At 40.3% G+C, this 22,327-nt stretch overlaps 1 protein-coding gene and 1 pseudogene across 3 annotated transcripts in view; both read left to right on the forward strand.

The window, feature by feature from the left end:
• Positions 1 to 22,327, forward strand: part of NRG1 (neuregulin 1) — a 1,014,779-nt gene that overhangs the window by 470,148 nt on the left and 522,304 nt on the right. The window lies entirely within an intron of this gene.
• LOC115840242 (transcription factor Spi-C pseudogene) lies at positions 4,655 to 5,410 on the forward strand (annotated as a pseudogene).

Consider the following 22,327-nt stretch of genomic DNA (forward strand, 5'->3'; position numbering starts at 1 on the left):
GTTGGAAGAATCATACATAGAACCATAATTTCATAGAAGAAGAACATAATTATTCACAACGATTGCATTTTATAGGTGAAGAAATTGAGATCACAGGGAGTTGTAATTGTTCTCATATGTGGTCCTCATGGACTTGCCAAAGTTCATATCCGCCTACGTTTTCACCTACCATAGCTGGGCCTCAATTGCTCCATGATGCTTTTTTGCTATCCACCACTTTCAAATAGGATTCTTTCGCTACTGGGAGAGGCCAAATGCTTGAGCAATGAAGCGTTAGCTTGAAACTCAGTTTATGTGCTGGAGTGAAAAAAGCAGTGCAGGACTGAGAGTCAGGACAACTGGGTTCTAGTTACACCTATGTTGCTACCTATCAAACCTTGACAAAAATTTGTACTCTTGGCCCACGAAGGGGCTAGGTCAAATGATCTCTAAATTTCCTTCCAGCTCTTTGAAACTTGATTATTTTTGTCTCCCTTTACTTTTCTGCTGACTCAAGAGTATATGACATTGACCATGTTATTAACTGCTGTAAATCTCCATTTTTCCAAGTGCAAAGGGAGGGGAACACATTCCCATATTTTTCTAGCTTATACCTACAGTATGATCTTGAATTAAATGGACTGTTTTTAGAAATCACATTAAGTCTTTTATATCTATAGATATTCTAGCTTTAGCGACTTATTAAATAAGACAGTGGTCATACCACTGGGCAGTATCCTTTGCTGTAAAAACACTGTACTGACCACGATTCTCACCCCTCTTGGCTTCTTCCACATCTTCTTATATAAGCTGTTATAACCCTTGTAGTACTATGGTATAGCACATAGTATGTCACTGTGTTCTCCCCCTCCTGTCATATCTGGTCCTATCCTAGCATTTCCTATCTCAGTGACTAGTTTCTCACCCATTTTAGATAGATACTTTCTCACTGTATATTTCTTATTTCCTTATATCCAATGATTCATCAAGGCCTTATTGATCTTATCTCCCCCACGTCGTTCAAATTCATCCACTTCTCCTTCTTTCTCCCACTATGTCCTGGTCCACGGCCCAAACCCCCCCAATGGCTTTTCACTACTACTTTTTTTTATAATATTCAGTTGCACATGTTTTTATTGGAAAGAATTCAGGTTTTTCATTTCATCACTAGACTGCTGTACAGAAAAAAAATTTTGTTGAGTGAAGAGTTTATAACTGTGTTATAAAGTTATATATGCGTGAGCTATGTTTTTCTCCTCTATTTTTAAAAAATGTAGTTGATTTACAAAGTTGTGTTCGTTTCAGGTGTTCAGCAAAGTGATTCATTTATATATATATAAAACATAATGCTATAACGTATATATTTTTCAGGCTTTTCCATGATAGGTTATTATAAAATATTGAATGTAGTTCCCTGTGCTCTACAGGAAGTCCTTGTTGTTTATCTACTTTATATATAGTAGTGTGTATCTGTTAATCCCAAACTTTACTACTCTTGATATGAAGATTGGGATCCTTACCAGAACTTCCCCGGCAGGCAGTTCCTGGCCCTTGCCTCTGTTCCCAGTCTCCTACTGTATCCGCCTAACCCAGTGTTGCCTCCTTAGGTCCCCTTCCTTGCCATCCTCTCTGGAGACAGGCTTTGCTGTTCCCTGTGGTTATAAAGTGCCCCCTAGCAGTCATCTAGTTAACTCTTACTCGTCTGCATTCATATTAATGACCCTGTCCTCAGGGAAGCCTTCTCTCACTTCCCTAAGTCAGTTCCCTCTGTTATTTGTCCTCATGGCTCTCCATAGCCTTGTTTTTCTTGCAGTCATCACAGTTGCAGTTTTACACTCGCTCCCGTGATGCTTTTAAAATTGTTTTTGGATACCTTCTCCCTCATTAGGTTGCAAGTTCCATGACGCCAGGTCTGTCTTCCTGTCATCATTGGAACTGCAGTGCCTAGCACAGTTTTGGGGGCATAACAGGTACACACTAAAATGTTGTTGGACAAATGAGTAAATTCATGAATGGAAAGAAAGAATAGAAGCTCCTGAGATCAAGGGCTATATCCTCACTTCTTCACATTCACGGTTGGAACCAACTATAGGAGGCCATTAATAAATTAGTGTTCAAAGAAGAAAGCTGATGAACATTGAAGCACCCACTGGGCTGGGAAGTTCAGAAGTTTTGTTTAAAGTGCTAAGATGCAGAGTTACTAATGTTTTAAAGGAGCAACACTCTTAAATATAAAATAACTGTTCATCAATATAGCCTCTAACCAAGCCTCAATATACTGCAAAACGAACTATTTCAGATGTCAAGTTCGAACTCCCTTTCCTTATGTGTATAAAGAGAAATACCAAGACAAGCTTTAAGTGCTATAAATTCAAACAAGAGGGAAATCAGTAAAAACTGGAGTTACCAGGAAAAGCTCCCAAGAGGCTATGTTTGAACTGTGCTTTGAAAGTTAATTATAGTTTGAACAGGGGAGTGTTTGTGGCTTGTTTCTTTTCTTTCGTTTTTATCTTTTTCAAATTTTTCTCATTTATTTCTTTATTTGCCTGTGTCAGGGCTTAGCTGAGTCATGCAGCATCTTCGTTGAGGCATGCGGGATCTTTCGTTGCGGCATGCGGACTTCTCTCTAGTTGTGGTGTGCGGGGTTTTCCTTCTCTAGTTGTTGGAGCCCTGGCACAGGCTCCAGGGCGCGTGGGCTCTGTAGTTTTCAGCGCACGGCTCTCTCGTTGAGGTGCACGAGCTTGGTAGTTGTGGCGCACGGGCTTAGTTGTCCTGCGGCATGTGGGATCTTAGTTCCCCGACCAGGGATGGAACCTGCGTCCCCTGCATTGGAAGGAGGATTCTATACCACTGGACCACCAGGGAAGCCCCTGGCTTGTTTCTTGAAGATCTGTCTACATGATGACTGATCCCCACTTGCTCTTTCTCATATACTGTCCGCCTGGCTCCCCCAAACTCTGTGTCCTGGGATGCTGGCATCAACAGACTCCCTTGCCCTCTGCCTTCAAGTTGGGTTTCCCCAAAGGGAGGCACCGGCCGGAGGTTGTAGGGTGGAAGGAGAGAATCCTAGGCATTCATTTCCCCATGAATGCTCCTTACCTGGTCACGGTTGGCAGTAACTAATTCCTCTTCTGAAAGCCACAGCTCCTGTTGCATGCCCCCTTCTAACTTACAGCTACAGTTTCAGTGGGTTACCCGTTCAGACCTCGGGGTGATAATGGCTTTCTGATGCTCTGATCCCCAGGATACACTTAGACTCTGTATTTATTCATCGTGGGGATGTCATATGTTTCCTGCCAAAAATGAGCGAGTGGGATTAAAAAGAAAATTGGTAAAGAAACTGTCAGCCTGTCAATGGGAATTCTTCTCCAAGAAAATATAGTTGTATTTTTCTCCTCTTGTTTGTTCAGTTCAGATGATACACATGCTTTACCTCAAAACAGATCACCAAGCAGGCGTCACTGGAAACTGATTTTCACAAGCTGACCAGCAGAATGAAACGTGTGTCCCTAAGTAAAGCAGAATAAGATGGGCCAATAGACGATAGAACACCTGCTCCCCCCTCCCCTTTCCCCACCACATACACTTACCGCACTGAGTGGATCTTCAGAGAAGATAAGCCAGTAAGAGAGAAACCCCCATCTCTGCCCCCCCTCCCTAGGTATCTACATAGAAACACTCCAGTTATTGCTAACATCATGGACTCAGGAAAGAGGAAACGTGCGAGGCCATCCCTGCTGGAATGGTTGGGAGCTAAGGGTGTGGGTAGGAAGAGAGCACAATTCAAGTACTGAGGTTTGAGCCCAGAAAAAAGCTGCTCTGTCACATCCATCCTGACTGTGAAATCCATCCATCCAAGACATACCACCCTAGACAGACATTCACTCCTTCTGCAAAGGAGATGGGCAGGGGTCAGTGGTGCTTACCCATGGTCCAGAGGGAGCTGTTGTCACTTCATCTGCCATCATTCACACCTATTGAGAGGAGAACAATGGCCAATACACAGAAGCCTTCCTTGGGACCAACTTTTCAGCTGTATAAGCAGTAAAAGCAGCATTGATCTTCGCTTATCAGCATTTTCATCAGTAGCAGCAAAACGAGTAGCTTAGCCAGCGTTGTGTAGAACTATAAACTTTAACTTCTGAACTACGTCGATTGGTTAAAAAAAATTCAGCCTGTATGTGGCAATTGGGAATAGAATGATTTCCTCTAAAATTATTCCCAGTATTTTTAAAATAAATACTTGGTTGATGAAAAATATAGAATATGTGTGATAGTTAGGATAACTGAATACATTACATAAGGTCCTTTGCCAAAAAAAGCTTACATTATTACAATGGTTAGGAGGGAAATTAATCTGAGTAATCTTAATATAATAGTGCTAATAATCATAATGGAATGAATCGCCCTGTATTGCAATTATGGTTCAGTAATATATATTTTTGGAGATCAACTCTTTCATGATGTGTTGGAATGGAATGCAGTAACAGGAGAGCAGTGATTTCGGCTAACACCTTAAATATTCTGAAAAAAGCTAGCACAACAGAAGAATCCATTTTCTCCACTGAATTATTAAATGCCCAAAGAAGTATCATGGGGCAGATAAAGAAGTATATGAGCCTGGAAATGTTAGATTGGCCTCTGATGGACAGAATTGTCAATTGGTTAATGAAGCATGGCTTGTGTTGAACATGACAAGCTGGGTCAAGCATTTGAAGATGCTTTTGAAGTACTGAGGCAACATTCAACTGGTGATCTTCAGTACTCCTCAAATTACAAACATTACCTGGCTTTCACCAACCACTGTTCTCATGTCAGAGGAAATTCCAGCAGCTGTGGTGTGCTGCCCACAGAGGACTGGTCTACAATTGGAGAACAGTAATATATTTATATAGAACAGTGCCGGGGACCTCTATTTTGAAGGAAATATTCATCAGTCTCTGCAGAACATCCCTGAAGACCAGCTGGTGCAACCTACTCGTCTCCAGCAAAAGGGAGCAAAAGGCAGGAAGAAGCTCCGACGGTTTCAATACCTTCATGAATCCCTGTGTAATCCCGAGATGGCATCTTGTATTCAGTGGATAGATCAAACCAAAGACATCTTTCGGTTTGTATCAAAAAACAAAGAAAAACTTGCCCAACTTTGGGGGAGAAGAAAAGGCAACCGGAAGACCATGACTTACCAGAAAACGGCCAGAGCATTTAGGAATTATGGAAGAACTGGGGAATCATCAAAATCCGGAGGAAGTTAACTTACCAGTTCAGTGAGGCCATTCTCCAAAGACTGTCTCCATCTTATTTCTTGGAAGAAGAGACCTTCTACTCACAGTACGTTCAACCTGATCAAGGATATCTCCGTTTAAATAACTGGAATGCAAATTATAATTGTACATACGCCAATTACCATGATCTAAGTCACCCTGATTGCTAAATATACTCTTATATATCAAAATTTTCTGGCATCAGAAATCCCTACAAGTTTTAGGATTTTTCTCTGAAAGCAAATACTGAAAAACAAAACAAAAACCCCAAACTTCAGGGCTTCCCTGGTGGCGCAGTGGTTGGGGGTCCGCCTGCCGATGCGGGGGACGCGGGTTCGTGCCCCAGTCCGGGAGGATCCCACATGCCGCGGAGCGGCTGGGCCCGTGAGCCACGGCCGCTGAGCCTGCGCGTCCAGAGCCTGTGCTCCGCAATGGGAGAGGCCACAACAGTGAGAGGCCCGTGCAAAAAAAAAAAAAAAAACCCAAACTTCTTTATTGCTATCTTTTATGAAGTAGCATATAATCTATACTAACTTGGTGAAAAATTTTGCCAGTGAACAGCTTTAAGATGATCAAGTCCCATTTGAAAATATAGACTAAATGTCCTTTCTTTTACTGTTGTCTGTGTAATACTTCCTTCTAGATTAATAATGCTAGTGGAGATACTCTGATGTACATATTGATTTAAACATTATTTTCCTGTCATACACTCAGACAAAAAAGTAATCACTCTAACACGTATCCAACAGCTTTAGCAACAAAACAAAAATGATTGCCTGTGATAGCGTTCCTGCTAAATTACATTCATGGCTTTAAAAATTTCAGTGACTAAAACTAGAGCTACCATATGATGCAGCAATTCCACTCCTGGGTATACATCCAAAGAAAATGAGAACACTAATTTGAAAAGATATATGCACCCCAATGTTCACAGCTGCATTTTTTTTTTTTTGTCCACACCACACAGCTTGTGGGATGTCAGTTCCCCGACCAGGGATTGAACCCAGGCCTCTGCAGTGAAAGCGCAGAATCCTTACCACTAGACTACCAGGGAAATCCCATAGCAGCATTATTTATAATAGCCACGATATGGAAGCAACCTAAGTGTCCACCAACAGATGAATGGATAAAGAAGATGTGGTAAATATACACGGAGGAGTACTACACAGCCATAAAAAAGAGTGAAATTTTGTCATTTGCAACAACATGGATGGACCTGGAGGGTATTATGCTTAGTGAAATAAGTCAGGGAGAGAAAGACAAATACAGTATGTTATCATTTATATGTGGAATCTAAAAATTGAAACAAATGAATATAACAAAATAGAAACAGACTTAAAGGTATAGAGAACAAATTAGTTACCAGTGGGGGGAAGGAAGGAGGGAGGGGGCAAGATAGGGGTGGAGGATTAAAAGGTACAGACCACTATGTATAAAATAAATAAGACACAAGGGTATAATGTACGGCACAGGGAATATAGCCAATATTTTATAACAGCTTTGAATAGAGTATAATCTAGAAAAACACTGAATCACTATGTAGCACACCTAAAACTAATATAATACTGTACATCTGAAACTAATATTGTAAATCAACTATATTTCTATAAAATAAATAAATAAAAATTAAGAAGTACAAACTTAAAAAAAAAAAAAGAAGTATATGAGTGTGGCAGAGGAAGAGCGTGTGTTTCTCCTCCTAGGAGGCATCTTGTGGAAGCCAAGTTGGAGAGAGAGTGGGATAAGGAAGGGTGGGCTGGAAGAATTCTCAAGGCAAAGACAGATACCCACAGAATGTGTTATTCGGGCCTCGGCTCCCATGGGCAAGCTGGATTCACTCTGAGGGACTAAGAATATGACCAATTCAAATATGCAGCTGAAGGGTAATAAAGATACAGCTAATGTTTGCTGAGCACTTGCTGTATGACCAGCAAGTGTGTTAAGGCTTCCCCAGAGATAATTCACTCTCACAGCCACTCATGAGACAAATCATTATTTTTATCCTCATTCTTCAGATGAGGAAACTGAGTCAGTGGTGTTAGGAAACATGCTCAAGGTCATACCCGTGGTAACTGTGGGGCTGGGATTTGAACTCAGCCTGACTCCAGAGCCCACGCTCTTAACCATTAAGTGAAATAGGATAGCATCATGTTCAGGATGTCTTTAGATGTGTATATACACACACTCAAATGTTTGGAGGCAGCAAGGCCCTATGTCTGGGTTGGTGCTAAGGCAAAAATACTTGGAGATGCCTCTTTCGGTTGCCAGCTTTTGGCTGTAATTAAATTTCTTATGTCCATATTATTAAAATATATTAAAACTAGATTAAAACATGCCAGACATTTTGTGGATTTTATAGAGCATTTCCATTCACAAACACTAATGCAGTTAGATAGATTCTTCTCTTAGTTCTCTGAGTGGTGATTTCTAAAGTCCTGTAGAAAAGCCTTTAAAAAAAAAAAAACTCTATGGACTTGAATACCTATATTTTAGTATATTAATGCCTTGTGTCTTAAGGTTGTTCTTTACTCACCTTGAAAATTGATATGTTACATGATGCCCACTTTACAGATAAAGTTGTGGCTGCAAATGATAAACCCTAAAATATAGCCAAAGATAATTAAATCCACACTTTGTTTCCTTTTATTGAGCCATATTGATGTCTTTAAGCATCATCAGAGGGGGGAAGTTAGCATTCCAGGTCTTTAGTTTCTTAGCATAAAGTAAGACTGAAGAGAGTAAATGTAAATATACTTCATCTCATGGTCCCTGGACCAGAATTTCTGGAGTTCTGAGTTTTCCTCTCTTCCACCCCTCATTTCCTCATCAAGCATTGTTTCCTTAGAAAGGGTTAAAACAATTATTATATGTCTAATCAAATAGCTGATATGACTTGAAATTGGTAAATCATTAGATAAATTATAATTGCAGATTCTGAATAAGAAAACAAAAGACATCAGAAAGTCTTAGGCAGAGACTCACTGAATCAATTAAGGATAGAGAAAAGGTTGTAGTACAAGCTGGCAATATTGCTTATATATTGCCTCATGTATATAATAAAAGAGTGACTCATGAACCTGAAATTATAAAATTAAGTATGGGAGATATGTAATATTAGATCATCCTCAAATGAAAAACAGTGTATTATTTATATCAAAAATAGTATGCCACGTAACTCATTTTATGTATAGGCATTTTGTTGGTGTACTAGTACATGCAAACTTGGAAAAAAAGAACACTATTATTTTTATGATTTAGTTGGGGCGTGACAACTGCTGTTTAAAAGAAGAAAACAACTCTTAGTGTTTTAATACAGTAAAAACTTATATCTTACTGACTTAGATTCCAGCACAGTTGTTCTTGGTTGGGTTACTCCCCTAAGAGGTGACTTGGGGATCTTTTTCTCCTGTGCTGTAACAGAGGACGATGGCTCCTCCATCTTTGACACTTGGCTTCAGCGTCACTCTGGCAATATACAGCCAATATTGTAGGCAGAACGAGAGTGTCCAAAACAGCACATGTGCGCATGAACACACACATACACACACACATTCTTAACTGCCTTGGTTTGGAAGTGACAGTGGCCTTCTGCTCTCATCCCATTGGTCAGAATTAGTCACATGACCCCCACCTAGGTTTAAGGAGGCTGGGAAATGTAGTTTGGTTCTGTGCTCAGGGAGAGGGAACATATTTGGTGCTCATTTAATCACTCTCTCTGACAGAACTGGTTCAAAAGTCGTACCAGTAAAGTTAAAAATAATTCTGTTCATTGCACTCCACAAGATGAATTGATTAAAGTAAAATATATATGCATACCCTTGTACCCTTACTTTGCATAGTGAAACACAGTGCAAAGCATATTCCTTAAGCTACTAATTTCAAGACTTGCCATTATAAACTATAGGCATGTGTCTCTAAATTGATGTGAAAGAAATATCGGATCTCAGAAAATATATCATCTGTCATCATGTTGGCAACCTAATCTATACCTGAAGATTGCTGAAATATTTGGACCAGAAGAGAATGGAAAGGTCATCTCCATTTTGTGAGAGAGTGTGTAAGTGTTTCACCTGGGATTCAGTTGAGTTAGTATTTCATAAACGTAGATATAAATTTGGCTAAGGGGCACAGCGACAACGCAGCAAAAGTCATGGGGAAAAAAATCATTGTATTTTCAGACTAAAAATTAAGTGTGAAAAAAATTTTCTAAGAACAGAAGTACCTCAGGTAAATGGCATTTTAAAAAAGTAACTGAAAGATAAAACAGAACATATAACAGAAATGGTAATAAAAAGTCTCAGTTCCATGGGAAATATTTGCCAATTACTCTCTTCTTCAGCCATACTTGAGTTCTGAGATAAACTCAAGACTCCTGAGTTATGACTGACCATGTATGTTTTGTGAATTGGAGAGTGGCTTAGCAAATTCAGGGTTCAAAAAAATTGTGGGATTTACTACTATGCTCTTTTGGATTATAAATTTGGAAGAAAGTTGCTGCCTAGAAATACGTGCTGTGTGTAATTACTCCCACCTGCTGGGTAAAATCTTTACTACATGGGCATTGAACTTCACTGCCACCGCAGGGTGAGGAAGAATGCAATACGACCCAGCCACATCACAGGGCTTGTGAACAAGATCCTTCGTTCACAGCGGCTCTTGGCCTGAGGGTCCCTTCCAACTTCCAAATGTAGCTTAACTTAGACTGGAAACCGCAAGGCAATGCTTATCCTCTGAACAAAAAGATTTATTTCTCCCCTAAAAGAAAAGCCAAATGGAGGGGGAATGGAATGACCAATGGACCTGCCATATTTATCCAATAGGTGGTTAAGCTCTAAGGGAAGTGAGACAGGAAGGGAAATGGTTCTAAGTTCCCATTTTTCAGCTAATGGGCCCAAATGGCAGGAACTTATCCCTAGTCATTGGACACCCTACACGCACTATCCCTCAGATCTTCTTGGTGTGTGTGAAAGTGCTGAATTCCGAAACAGAGATGAGTTTCCAACTCGTAAAGTTACACTACACTGTTTGGTAAAGGGTAGTGGGAACCCACAAGAGTATATTACAATCTTTGATGATCTGGGCATCAAAACATGGGCAGGCTTTTGTTTCTAAGTGGAAGGGAAGTTTTCTGGGGATGTAAAACCTGGGAAGAACGTGGATAAGCATCTATGCTACTGTATTAATAACTCCTTTCACCCTTGGCAGGTGACGTGAGGCTTAGGAGAAAACACGGTTTGGGTTTTCTTTTCTTTTGCTTTGCTCACCACCACTGCTACCCCTCCCCACCAGTAGTTTAGGAAGGAGAGTTCCTGAAATGTAATCCTCTTTTGTCCCCAAGAATGGGTCACAATTGGAAGTGTATAACTACTCCTTCTTAACTAATCTCCTCGGTCCTGGAAGAAGACAGACATAGTTAGCAAAGGTGAAGACACTGGGATGCCAGGAATATAATTCATGTTAGGGTTCTTGGCCTTGAGTTTGGGTCCTGTGTGATTGACAGAGCTGAAGAGCTTCCTTTTATGCTAAGAAGTCTTTGGTTAAATTGCAGGCTCGGTTTTCTGTCCTTCAGCAACTAAAGTAAAGAGACATCAGTGGCGACAGAACTCGTGAACCACTGGCTCCTGTAACTGGCAATGGCAATTGTGTGTGTGTGTGTGTGAATTTCTTGTTTTTCTTCTTATTTTTGTTTTCTCACTTTACCCCACCTCAACCTTTTAATCACTCTTCATTCTGTATGTTTTGTTGCCTTCATGTCTTCCTTCTCTTGGTTTCCCTATTCTACATCCCTTTTTCCTTTACTCTTTTAACCTCACTTATAATAACGCCATCGGCTGTAAACACTGCGGAAAACGCTAGTTTCACCATCTCCATGTGAAAAAAAGGAAAAATTCAACCAAGGGAGAGGCTGAAAACATCTATCTTTGAATTTAGAAGGCTTTCTGCCAAGAAAATTGTCTTCTGAACCTCCTTAGATCTTGCTGTCCTCATGAAACACACCAGCCAATAAGCTGCCTCCCGACATGAGCTTGAATATTTGGGTTGACTTTGGCTGTGAGCCGTTCCAGCCAATGAAAGCAGACACCCTAAGCCAGTGTTTCCCAGATAGTTAGATTTTATGGGACAGTAAAATCTCCAAAGAAAAAAATGAAGAGACTGATATAGATTGCCTTTTATTTAGATTTTAACAAGTAAAACGTTTTTTAAAACTCCATTATTACCATTATTTCAAAAAAAGGGGCATTTTAGGAATGATAATCTCAACGTAAGTTGAATAAATTTAGCCTATGAAAAACCCACTGCTTTGCCTTTATTATCTCAGTTTATCAAAGACTGGGTATGGATATCAACCAGCATTGATACAACTTTAGATCCTTGAGTCCAGTAAAACTATTCCTTTTCCCATACCAGTGGTTAAGCCTTTGGACTGATGGCTTTGCCTCTCAGGGGCCCTTATATCCTGCTGCCTTTATATTGAGGATCTCCATTTCATTCTTCGAGTTACAATGTCCCAAAGAGGCTAGTGGTAAATTCTTAGCCCCGATGTATAAATGGAAGCATAAGAAATAAAATGAATTTGACCCACACAGAAAAGCTAGTGAGTGGGTCAGCTTTATTTCTACATTTTTGTGGGGGGAAGGGGAGTTCTGTGCAAGCCAGGGTGGTAGGAGCCCCAGGCAGGGGTAGGTAGTGGGAGAGAAGGTATGGGAGGAGCGAGGTGCTGAGAAGCACAAAGATGTGGCCCTATTCTTGAGTGATTGCCATCTAAAAAGACATAGATACGTACCCAGTTCATAACACAAGACAGACATTAGTCAGTGCTTAATAGATACATGAGAAAGTACTATTGAAGGGCAGAGAAAGGAGTAATTCCTTTCACGGAATTAGTACTTCAGAGATCACGGAAGTAGTATTATGTGTAATTATGTTATTGCATGATTACTTGGTAATCTCTCCCCTTCACAGCTACAGTATAAGATCTATGGGGGCAATATCCCTATCAGATGCGACAACCTCTGTATCACAGCTCTTAGCACAGTGCCTGGTATCTAGTACATGACCTACAGTATTTCCTGAATGAGTAATTGAGTGCCTACAATGGTAGGGGCTATGAAACATACCAAGAAATTAAGGTTTCATTCATTGCCTTTAAAGCATCTGCAAGCCGATAGGTTTATAACATGGCAGATGTGTTCAGTCAGCTCTTTGCTTGTGTAGGAGATCACAGATGGTCATAGTAACTTAATTATTTCATTCTGAAATGGAATTTCATCTGCACTCAGCTTTTCCTTAGGCATGGTCTCTGATGCCATATTTACCAAGACATCTACTTGGAAGTGGACGTCATACTGTGTAGAACCATTACAGACAAATGTTATAGCCTCTTGCCAAGTAATGATTTATGCTGGGTAGTTGCTTAAAAGGCTGATTTTAGTCACTTTATTTGCTATATTCATGTACTGCTTGGGGAAGGGGGCCAGGTGGGGTGGCAATCCTTTTTTTTTTTAAGATAGTAATTATTTGCAGACGTCCATGGGCAAAGTGCTAAGCTCACACCTGGGAACAGAATCCTGGGTTAGACGGTGGCCATGGTGATATTATACATCTCCAGATTGTGGTTTGCCAATTGAAATGCAGACATGTGCAGAAATGGCCTCATTGTCATTCCTTGTTTTTGTAATATTATCCTTGGCTCCACAGATTTTTTTTTTTCCTTTTTCTACTGTCAACAGTGTTTCAGCGGTGAGTCATATTATCCGGTGACATCAGAGGAAGCAAAATTACATATGTCAACTTGGCAGGAATTGTCCACTTACAGCAACTTTGTGATAAGTTGCATTTTTCTACCATTTTCACCTGGAGTGATGAAGTATCCACAGTTTGAAGAGACACCATGGAGCCTCCCTTGATGCTAACAGTGCTCTGTCTAATTGAGCAGCTATTGCTTCAGTACTGGAGGGGAAGGAACCTGTGATCTTCGGGTAATCCTTCCCTATGAGTAGTGGGAACGTATTCCCAGAGTTGATTGCCTTTGTCTATAGGTAATGGAGGCTTAACTGGCTTAAAAGTTATAGCCAGTTTCATCCTCATTAAGTTTAATGGTTTGTGTAATGACCATGTGTGCAACTAATGGAATAACCAAAAGAACAATTCGTGAACTGTTTGTGGAAGCATACCTTTACCATTCATAATGGACATTAAACTATGGCTGGTTTCATTGCAAAGCAAAACTTCCCTTTATTTTCTAGTTAGGTTTATATGCAGCCTACAGGGTATGGTGTGAACTGTATCTCAGGCAAAAGGCTGAAGCTTTCAAGCTCATGAGTTTGGACTTTTGAGTGTTTTCTATTATTATTATTGCTATTATTTAAATCAATGTGACATATAATGAGGAGCTCATAAAAATTAATTTAGATGTAAGACAAATTAATGGAAGTTAAAGCCAAAAATCCAACTAGGGAGAGCCAAATACTCACATTAAAATGACAGCCTCTGCCCCATCCCTTGATGACCCATAGAAAGTGGGAACTTTTGGTTAAAATGGCGCCTCATATTATGTAAACTAGAATGTAAGTGGCATGAGATTAAGAATTGTTTCTGTTTTATTCACTCCCATATCCCCAGGGTCTAGGAAGTTGCCCAGCATATAACAGGTACTCAACAAATATTGAACATAAGTCGTTGATGCGTATATATATAACCCATCTTGGGTGAGATAGCTTTGTTTCATTTCCGAGGGGGTGAAATTTCTTCCTTGCAGAAAAAGAGTAGAAAAAAAATGATCTCTACGAAAGAACTCAGCCCTGATCTATCTTTCTTCACAAAGATCTTTTCCTGAGAGCAAACTACAGGGATCTGTGGTTGTCACCATCAGTGATAGGTTTGGGGTATGATAAAGTGTAGAAAATAGCTAAGTAGAAGAGAGTACATGCTTTATAAAATATAATTCCAAATAGTAGCTATCAGCAGCAGAACTTTGTAGGAAGCACATGGTGGGAAAATATAAACCCCACCCTGGTGATGGCATCAGCTACAAAGTGAGAAATGAACTGGACAACCAAACGGAATGTGTCTTCAGCAGCCCTTAAGATCAAACGACCAGAGATAACCATGGATCTTTGGGGCCTCCACTTTCTTCTTTCTAAAACAGCTAAAATCAGTAGGGGAATGAAAGGGAAGTGGCTTTATTATCTGTGAGTAGTGTGTCCCTCCCTCTGGATAGCCATCTCTCCAAACATACATTTTTATATTTCTTGGGAGTTCTAGCCAATAATTCCATTTACAGAAAAATGTGCCCCTACCTTCCAACCTTCCCCATTTTTACATCACTGATTTCTCATCATTCTGACACATTCAGTCATCTCACATGTAACTCAGCTGCAAGAATAATCATGGCCCAGTGATGTGCTGGCATCATGGAGGGTAGAGAAAAATAGAAACTATGGTAATTGTGGAAGAAACAGGTCTCAAATGGGAAAATCAATCCCAGTGATCAGTTTATGGTCCAGGCGAATGGCGTGAGTTCAGGAAATTCATTTCAACAAAAATACATTGAGCACTGGGATATATCACCGAGCAATGCAATGCTCTCTGCTCCCTGGCACTTATGTTCTAACATCTAGTATGGGTGCTCTTAATGACATTGTAAGTCTTACTGAGCTGGAACCATGAAGTTTTGCAAGAGGTTTTCCTTTAGATTAAATTAACACTATCCCTGTAGAAATCTAGAGCTGGAATAAACAGGGACGTGAGGGTCCTGTTGCCTAAGTCCTGCTGGTTGAATTTAGCTTTCCACTGTGCAAGTCAAGAGCCCAACTTTTGTCTGCATCCTGAGGCGCTTTCCACAAAGAGTATGTATTTTGACAATTAACCAAGACTTCATATTTTTGGGAAATGAGATGTTTTAAAACATGAAATCCATGAAGAGAGAATTATAAAATCAAAGGATCCTTTATGAAGGAGTAGGAATCAACTGGCTTAGAACTTCATTTCCTTTATATTTTGGCTCAAGTGTGACCTTTTCAGCAAGGCCTTCGTTGACCACCCATCCCGTCCCTCCTCCTGGTACACCCCATAACCTCCCTTACCTCTCTGTTGGCTTGTACCATCTGACACACTATAAATGTCCTTATTTATTTGCTGATTATCTGTCTCTTCATTCTGGAATACAAACTCCATGGGGGCAAGGACTTTTCCATAGTTGTTGCCAAGTGGTGTTAGGAGACTCCCATCTAAAGCTGAAAGGCATCTCCTTTTCCGGATCTGTGATCTTTGGCATTTTCCTGTCACCACAAAGCTTAAGATTCCCTGTGGTCAATGCTGGTGTCATTGTCATAGATGACTTTAGGCTTTTAAAATGGTTAAATCAGATGTTTGAGTGGATTACTATGTCACCTATCCACCTGTAAGGGAGCATCTCCGGTGGATACCTGAAACTTGATAGACTCAGTCTTCAAGTCGCAAGACCAAGTGATGGATCACTGTTTTAAGACATCCTTCCTGCTTTCTCTGTCTGTAGGTGTGTCTGGGTGTTCTTCTCCAGATACCAAGTCATGGTACAATTGGTTTTCATAGAACTGACTCTCTAATTCTGCTTCCTATAACCACCCATGAAGGAACTTTGAAAGTGTGTGGTGATGAAACATGGAGGCATTAGAGATTTGTCAGTGTGAACACATAATTTGAGAGTAGGGCCCAAATGACCAAAAGAAAATAAATTCTCATGTTAATAACAGTTGTTAGGAATTCACTAGTGCCAGGAATTCTGGGGTTGAGATTCTAGAAGTTGATGGTTTGGTGATGGGCTGCTTGACATTGATTAGTGAAATTTAAGTGTATGTAGTTTGAGAAAGTGGTGGAAATTAGAGAATCATTTGTAGCTGGTGAAGAATGTGGAGGCATGGAACACTGTGGAAACTCAGGAATTGATTTCTCCATACAATTCTAACTAAGTTATAACTTTCTGGTCCAAAGATGGAGGTAAGAACAAGTTATTTTTCCTCTAAGTAAGAGGTTACACAGAAAATACTAACACACAAACTATGCATAACGCAAAAGCAAACTAGAATGATTTCTTTTATCCTTTATTTTATGGGTTGAATTATGTACACTGCTCCCTCCCCCCCCCCAAAAAAAAGATACGTTGACGTCTTTACTCCCAGTATCATGGAATGTGACTTTCTTTGGAAATAGAGTCCTTGCAGGGGAGTTAGTTAAGATGGAAGCATACTGGAGTAGGGTGGGCCCTTAATCCAATATGACTGGTATCCTTATAAAAAGAGAGAAGACACCCAAGAAGAACGCCATGTGAAGAAAAGACGCAGAGATTGGAGTAGGTCATCTACAAGCCAAGGAATGCCTGGGGCTACCAAAGGCTGGAAGAGGCAGGGAAGGATTGTCCTTAGAGGCCGTGAAGGGAGTATATGGCCCTACAAGATTTTGACTTCAGACTTCAGGCCTCCAGAACTGTTAGACAACACATTTCTGTTTTTTAAGCCACCAAGTTTGTGATACTTTCTTATAGCCATCTTAGGAAACTAATATACCTTCCTAGGCCCAGGTGGTGAAGTAAAGGGAAGACCCCCATTCAAAAAGTGAAGTTAAAGGCTATAGCTTCTCACCACTTGTGGTAAGATGTGTATGCTGTTGGCACAGAAGAGAGTTTGCATCTTCTGGAAGCCTGTGAGGTCCTCTGTCTGGTCTAGTAAGCGGAGGACTCGCTGGAGTATCTCAGCAGGTCAAATGGCAGCACCAAGACCAGGGGTCTGTACTGTTGCCTTCAGCTGCCTGATGAAGCATACTCAGGCTGACTTTATTTATGATGCCTTTGGGATTAGTCCCGGCTCCAGAGAAGCTGGCAAAGCTGACCCCCCCAAATTATTTTAAAATGCATGAATTAAAGCCCGTCATGCTCTAATTTCTCCAACGCACCGCTGATGTCTAAAAATCAGCCTAGTGCATTTCATCCGGTTGCATCAGCTAGTCTTGTATTTGACATTTTTAAGCTTCGGTTAATTGAGGACCAGAATGATGGCCAAGCAAAGAATGTTTCATTAAAGATGGAAATGATTTGAGGTATCTAGCCCCTCCCCAAAGTGATTGTCCTAGAGACACTTACCAGTTCACTTGTGGCTTCTAGGTAATTTGTGTTTTTATGATACCCACAGATCCTCCTCTGCTTTCTTCTCAGTGATAACCAGAGCAGGCTGGGAATCGTTTACTTGTATCTGGTGTCCTACATTCCTCACACTTACCCTTTCGTAGCTTCTTCCAGTATCATTTACTTTTGTCCATCAGTGGATTTCCTTTACTTCCTGTGTGTCTACCTTGTTGGGAGTTTATGGAGGGGAGGAGAGGATGAGTAGATTTTTGTGTGTGTAAAGGTAATCCCAAATCTTTGTCGCTCTCTGTGTTTTAGGAAGAAGAAAAATGGAACTAAATACCTAATAAAGCAAATTTTAAAAATTCTTTAGTTAAAAAAAGGACTTTGTTTCAGGTACAGCAGTAGAATGTTCAACCTGTGTCACTCATTTAATCCAGAGCATAAAAATGTATATTTAGTGATTACGCAGATAGCAAACTTGTGACATTTAATTTGACATTTTAAAAGAAACACAGATGTAGAAATATCGTCTGGAAAGCATTATGACTCTACCAATATTATTTGTTTTAAAGAGCAAACCTCATTACAAGACTATCTTGTTCATCTACCCTTTGACAAATATTTACTGAGTGATACAGTGAGAACAAGGACACGGTCCCTGGCCTCCTGGGCCCTGTCTAGTAGAGACACAGACACACAAACAGGTAGGACAAGAGTGTCTTGCTCAGAATTGCTGCTGGTGGAGGGCTCTCTGGAAGTGTAATCTGAAGAACGAGGGCCATTTGTCAGGATAAAAGGTAGGGGAAAGGGGAGGGGAATGAGGTTATAGGAAAAGAAATGGCACATTAAAAGGCCCAGACTTCCAGGAGCCTGCATGTCAGTCGTTACCAAATGTAATTTGGTAGAATGGTTGCTTGGATGGAGAGGGAAGGAGTAGTGAGGGTTGAAACTAAAGATAGAATTAGAGGTCAGGTTGAAGACCTTGTGTTTAGGTTAGGGAATTCCTGCTTTATTCAGAAGGCCGCGGACGGCTTAGACACTGAGCAGTGACTAAGAAAGATCCCTGTGGTTTTCGTGTGAGAATGGGGTGGAGTGGACGAGATCAGAGTGAGGGAAGCCAGTCAGGAGGCTGCTGCAGTACCTCAGGCGAGCGCTAGGTGGCGGTGCCACCGGAAATGGGAGTGGAGATAAATATGTGAGTTACAGGAAGGCTAGGTAGGACTTGATGATTATGTACTTTGGAAGCGGAGGAGAGGGAGGGGTCAGGGCTGGCTTACACGTGAAACATACTGGACATACGTAAGCAATCAAGAGCTCAGTGTCAGTGCCACGTGGAGGAATTGTATGCCCTTGAAATGTTCATTTCAAGCAGAGGTGTACATTTCGTTTCTAAAGACTCAATCCGTAACTAAGTTATGATTTCAGACCCATAACTCTGGAAGGTGGGGTCATCCGTAGCCTGCCACTCAGCGGTGCCAAGGTCTTGTGGTCGTAAAGACAGGAGGAGCGCCCACATCCAGCGGGGCTGGGGAGCGGTGCAGAGAGGGGTCTTCCTGACGCCGAAGTGGAAAGAGAAGGAGCCTTAGCTTCCTGACAACTCATCCATTGACTTTATCAGTATATTTCAGTCTGAGAGCATCTGCCCCTCGGGAAACACTACAAGGTACACATCTCTCAGGAGATCTCCATTCATTTCCACCACTGAAAAGTTTTCTTATGTGTCTGTATATTTGAGGAAAGTGAGAAGGTTTCTCAGGCAGTAACTGCCACAACTAATCATTTAACTAGGTAAGAAACTTGGGAACTTTTGCCAGGACTTTCTTCTGGAAATTGACTGTCCCCTGCAGGCCCTCCACTTTCAGCTTCTGAGCCAGCTGTGTGTATGTCCTGCCCCATTCCTCTCACTGGCTGTCTGACCATGGGCAAGTTATTTACCCTTTATGCCTAAAAGACCAAGAACCCAGGAGCATAAGAAGCGCTACGAATGCAATAAAATAGCGTAATATTTATTATTAAGTTGGCAAAATATCTTAAAGCTTTAAGCTCCTTGCTTTTATTTTCTGTACATTTATTGCTGGCCCTCTGTGCCCTAGGGGGGCACTTTTCCACTTTCAATGATGTTTCTCTATGATCAGGTCCCAGCTGAACAGACTACCTTTCATATTCAGAAAGTGTTTGGTGCCCATTAGCCACAACCGTCCAGTCTGACCAATGACATTGACAGTGGACCTGGATTTTTCTTTCCGTCAAGCACAAATGCTTTGTATCCCTTGGCTTTCTTCGATTCATGATCCCTCATGTTGTTATAGTATTTTAGGCCCTACTTTTGGCATTTAATCCCAGCATCTTTGTGGTTCTTTATATTTTTTCAAGGACTGCATATGAAACTTCGAATACCCACGTGCAATTAGAGCTGCATACAACCTCACACAAGTCTGCCTCCATTCTAAGGCCAATCATGTGCTATAGTTCTCCTTGCTTTTAAAATCTGAGCACACGTTTTCATCTTGAGCCTTTTTCACCCTTCTTTTGTTAGTACTGTCTATTAAGTTTTAGTCGGGTAAGTTTGTGTTTTGCCTTGCCAAAGCACTCACTGTCCGATTTCTTCTCAGATATTTTTGATATATTCCTCCTGCATTTCTTGGATTGGGGGTTTCGGCAGTCCTCTCTGAAGAAATTGTGGCTTCTCTTATACATTTCCCTCCTATGCTTTTGCAGACTTTTGTAAATACATTCTATTTGTGCAGAAATTAACCTTCCTATTTTCCGTCTGGTTAAGTATCCTCTGATCCTGGTAGTAAATGTTTTTGGTGTCATGGACCTTTTTGGCATTCTGGTGATGCCCAGAGACCCTGCCTCAAGATGGAGTTTTTAAATATCTGTGTAAGATATATCAGATTACAAATAAGCCAATTAAATCGAAAGATAGTTAAATATTTTAAAAATTGTGATATGGTAGTAAACAAGCTTCTTGATGGGTGGATGAAGTAATATGATGTAGCGTCAGGGCTAATAACTATGATTCTTTCAGAAAATCTGCAATTTTTGTTGCTGAGGAAGATGACAGTTAATATTACTATGGTTTGTTGCTTACATTTGAAATCAATGGAAATGCTACTTTTCAGTTAGAGTTCAGGGAAAAGGAACATGTGAACATTTTCTTCCCATCCAAGTTCATGGATCCCCTGTATTCTTTCCACAGGTGCTAGAGGGAGTATCTAGATCACAGGTTAATAACTCCTGCTAATAGTCCTTTGTAATTTGAGACTCAGCTCAGGTAACCATCTCCTCTGTAAAATGTTCCCTAAATTCACTAGACCTGCTTCTCTATCTATTCTATACTATCTTGTTCATCCTCTGCTATGCAGTATTCATTTATTATGATGATTACTATTATCATATTTTCCTGTATTTATTTCCTCTTTGTAAATATCTCTCTATATAAGTATCTCTGTAAACAAGTGTATAAAATATACTTTTATTTCCTTGGTGTCCAGGACAGGGTCTGATATAGTGCAGGCACTCAATAAATGTTTGTTTAATAAATGATCGTGAAACCTTGGCCAGCTTCTGGTAAGTTTAAACCAGGTCACAAGTAATAGAAGGACCTGAACTTAATTTATTCCCTTCTACAAGGGGCAGAGTATACAAGCGTTGAACTTTAATAAGAGGTGTGCTTTCAACAAGGGTCTTCTTGGCCAGCTCTGAACCTTTCACTCTGCATTAATATACACCTAATTGCTCATGAAGTCACAGCTATGGACTTAAAACCGAGTCTTCAAAGTATTTTAATTCCTTAAGAACATACAAATGGAAAAATTAATTCTCTTGTTAGATAAAAATATATTAAAGATTATCAGCAAACAAATAAATATGTCTATTTATAACCTGACAAAGGAATATTCGTTTTTCACAAGGTATTTATTCTGAGTAACGTGCTGGGAGATTATAAATAACCTTAACTCTCAGTAAAAAATGTGCTTACAGAATAATTTATTCTAATTAGCCTAAATGTATTAAACTTCCCACTAAGGAGCATGAATTAGCTACTATTTAAGTGTGAACTTTTACTTCCATGGTGCCTAATTCTGTTCTATATAAAGTCAGGCATCAAAGATCAGCTAAGGTTAAATATTAAGATGTTTTAGTCATTATTAGAAGGTGGAGGTGGGCACAGTCTCTGATAATAATAATGACATGAGTACAGAGAATCATAAACAGAAAAATACAACGAACTGGAGCCAAAGGAGAGTGAGCCATAAGCTTCTTGTACTCGACCTTAAGCTTCTTGTACTTGACCTTAAGCTTCTTGTACTCGACCTTAAGCAGGCTCTCAGGAGTGCTGATGTAGTTAGTCTAGACACTAATTCTCTCTTTCTCTAACACACACTTTCTACTTGAACTCCTCCCTCCTGCATTGTCCTGGAGGGAAGGGTAATTTTCAAGGTGACTACAAAATTCTTATAATTATAGAGCTTACTCTATATAAAATATTTACCAAAAAATATTCATTCCGGCCCACAGTGAATTCCATGAAAAGATTTCTCCTGTGCTTTAAAAATACTCTTTATGTAGAGTACTACATTCATTATGTATGAATCAATACTCTTCATTGAGATAAAAGAATATCAATATTGGTGAAGTAAAAGCCATTCCTGCTTCACTGCTTTAAAAATTTCAGTGTTTTTTTATTTTTTATTTTTTTCTAATTTATACTGAGTACATGGGGAGAGAAAAATTACAATGAAATGCTGTGAGGATAAATAAGGTCATATGACCATGAAATGTTTGGAAAAGAATTATAATTGTTTTTTTATTTTTGGCTGCGTTGGGTCTTCGTTGCTGCGCACGGGCTTTCTCTAGTTGTGGCAAGTGGGGGCTAGTCTTTGTTGCGGTGTGCGGGCTTCTCATTGCGGTGGCTTCTCTTGTTGCGGAGCACGGGCTCTAGGCGCACAGGCTTCAGTAGTTGTGGCGCATGGGCTCAGTA

The sequence above is a fragment of the Globicephala melas genome, chromosome 21, assembly GCF_963455315.2.
Source record: "Globicephala melas chromosome 21, mGloMel1.2, whole genome shotgun sequence".
Taxonomy (NCBI): Eukaryota; Metazoa; Chordata; class Mammalia; order Artiodactyla; family Delphinidae; genus Globicephala; species Globicephala melas.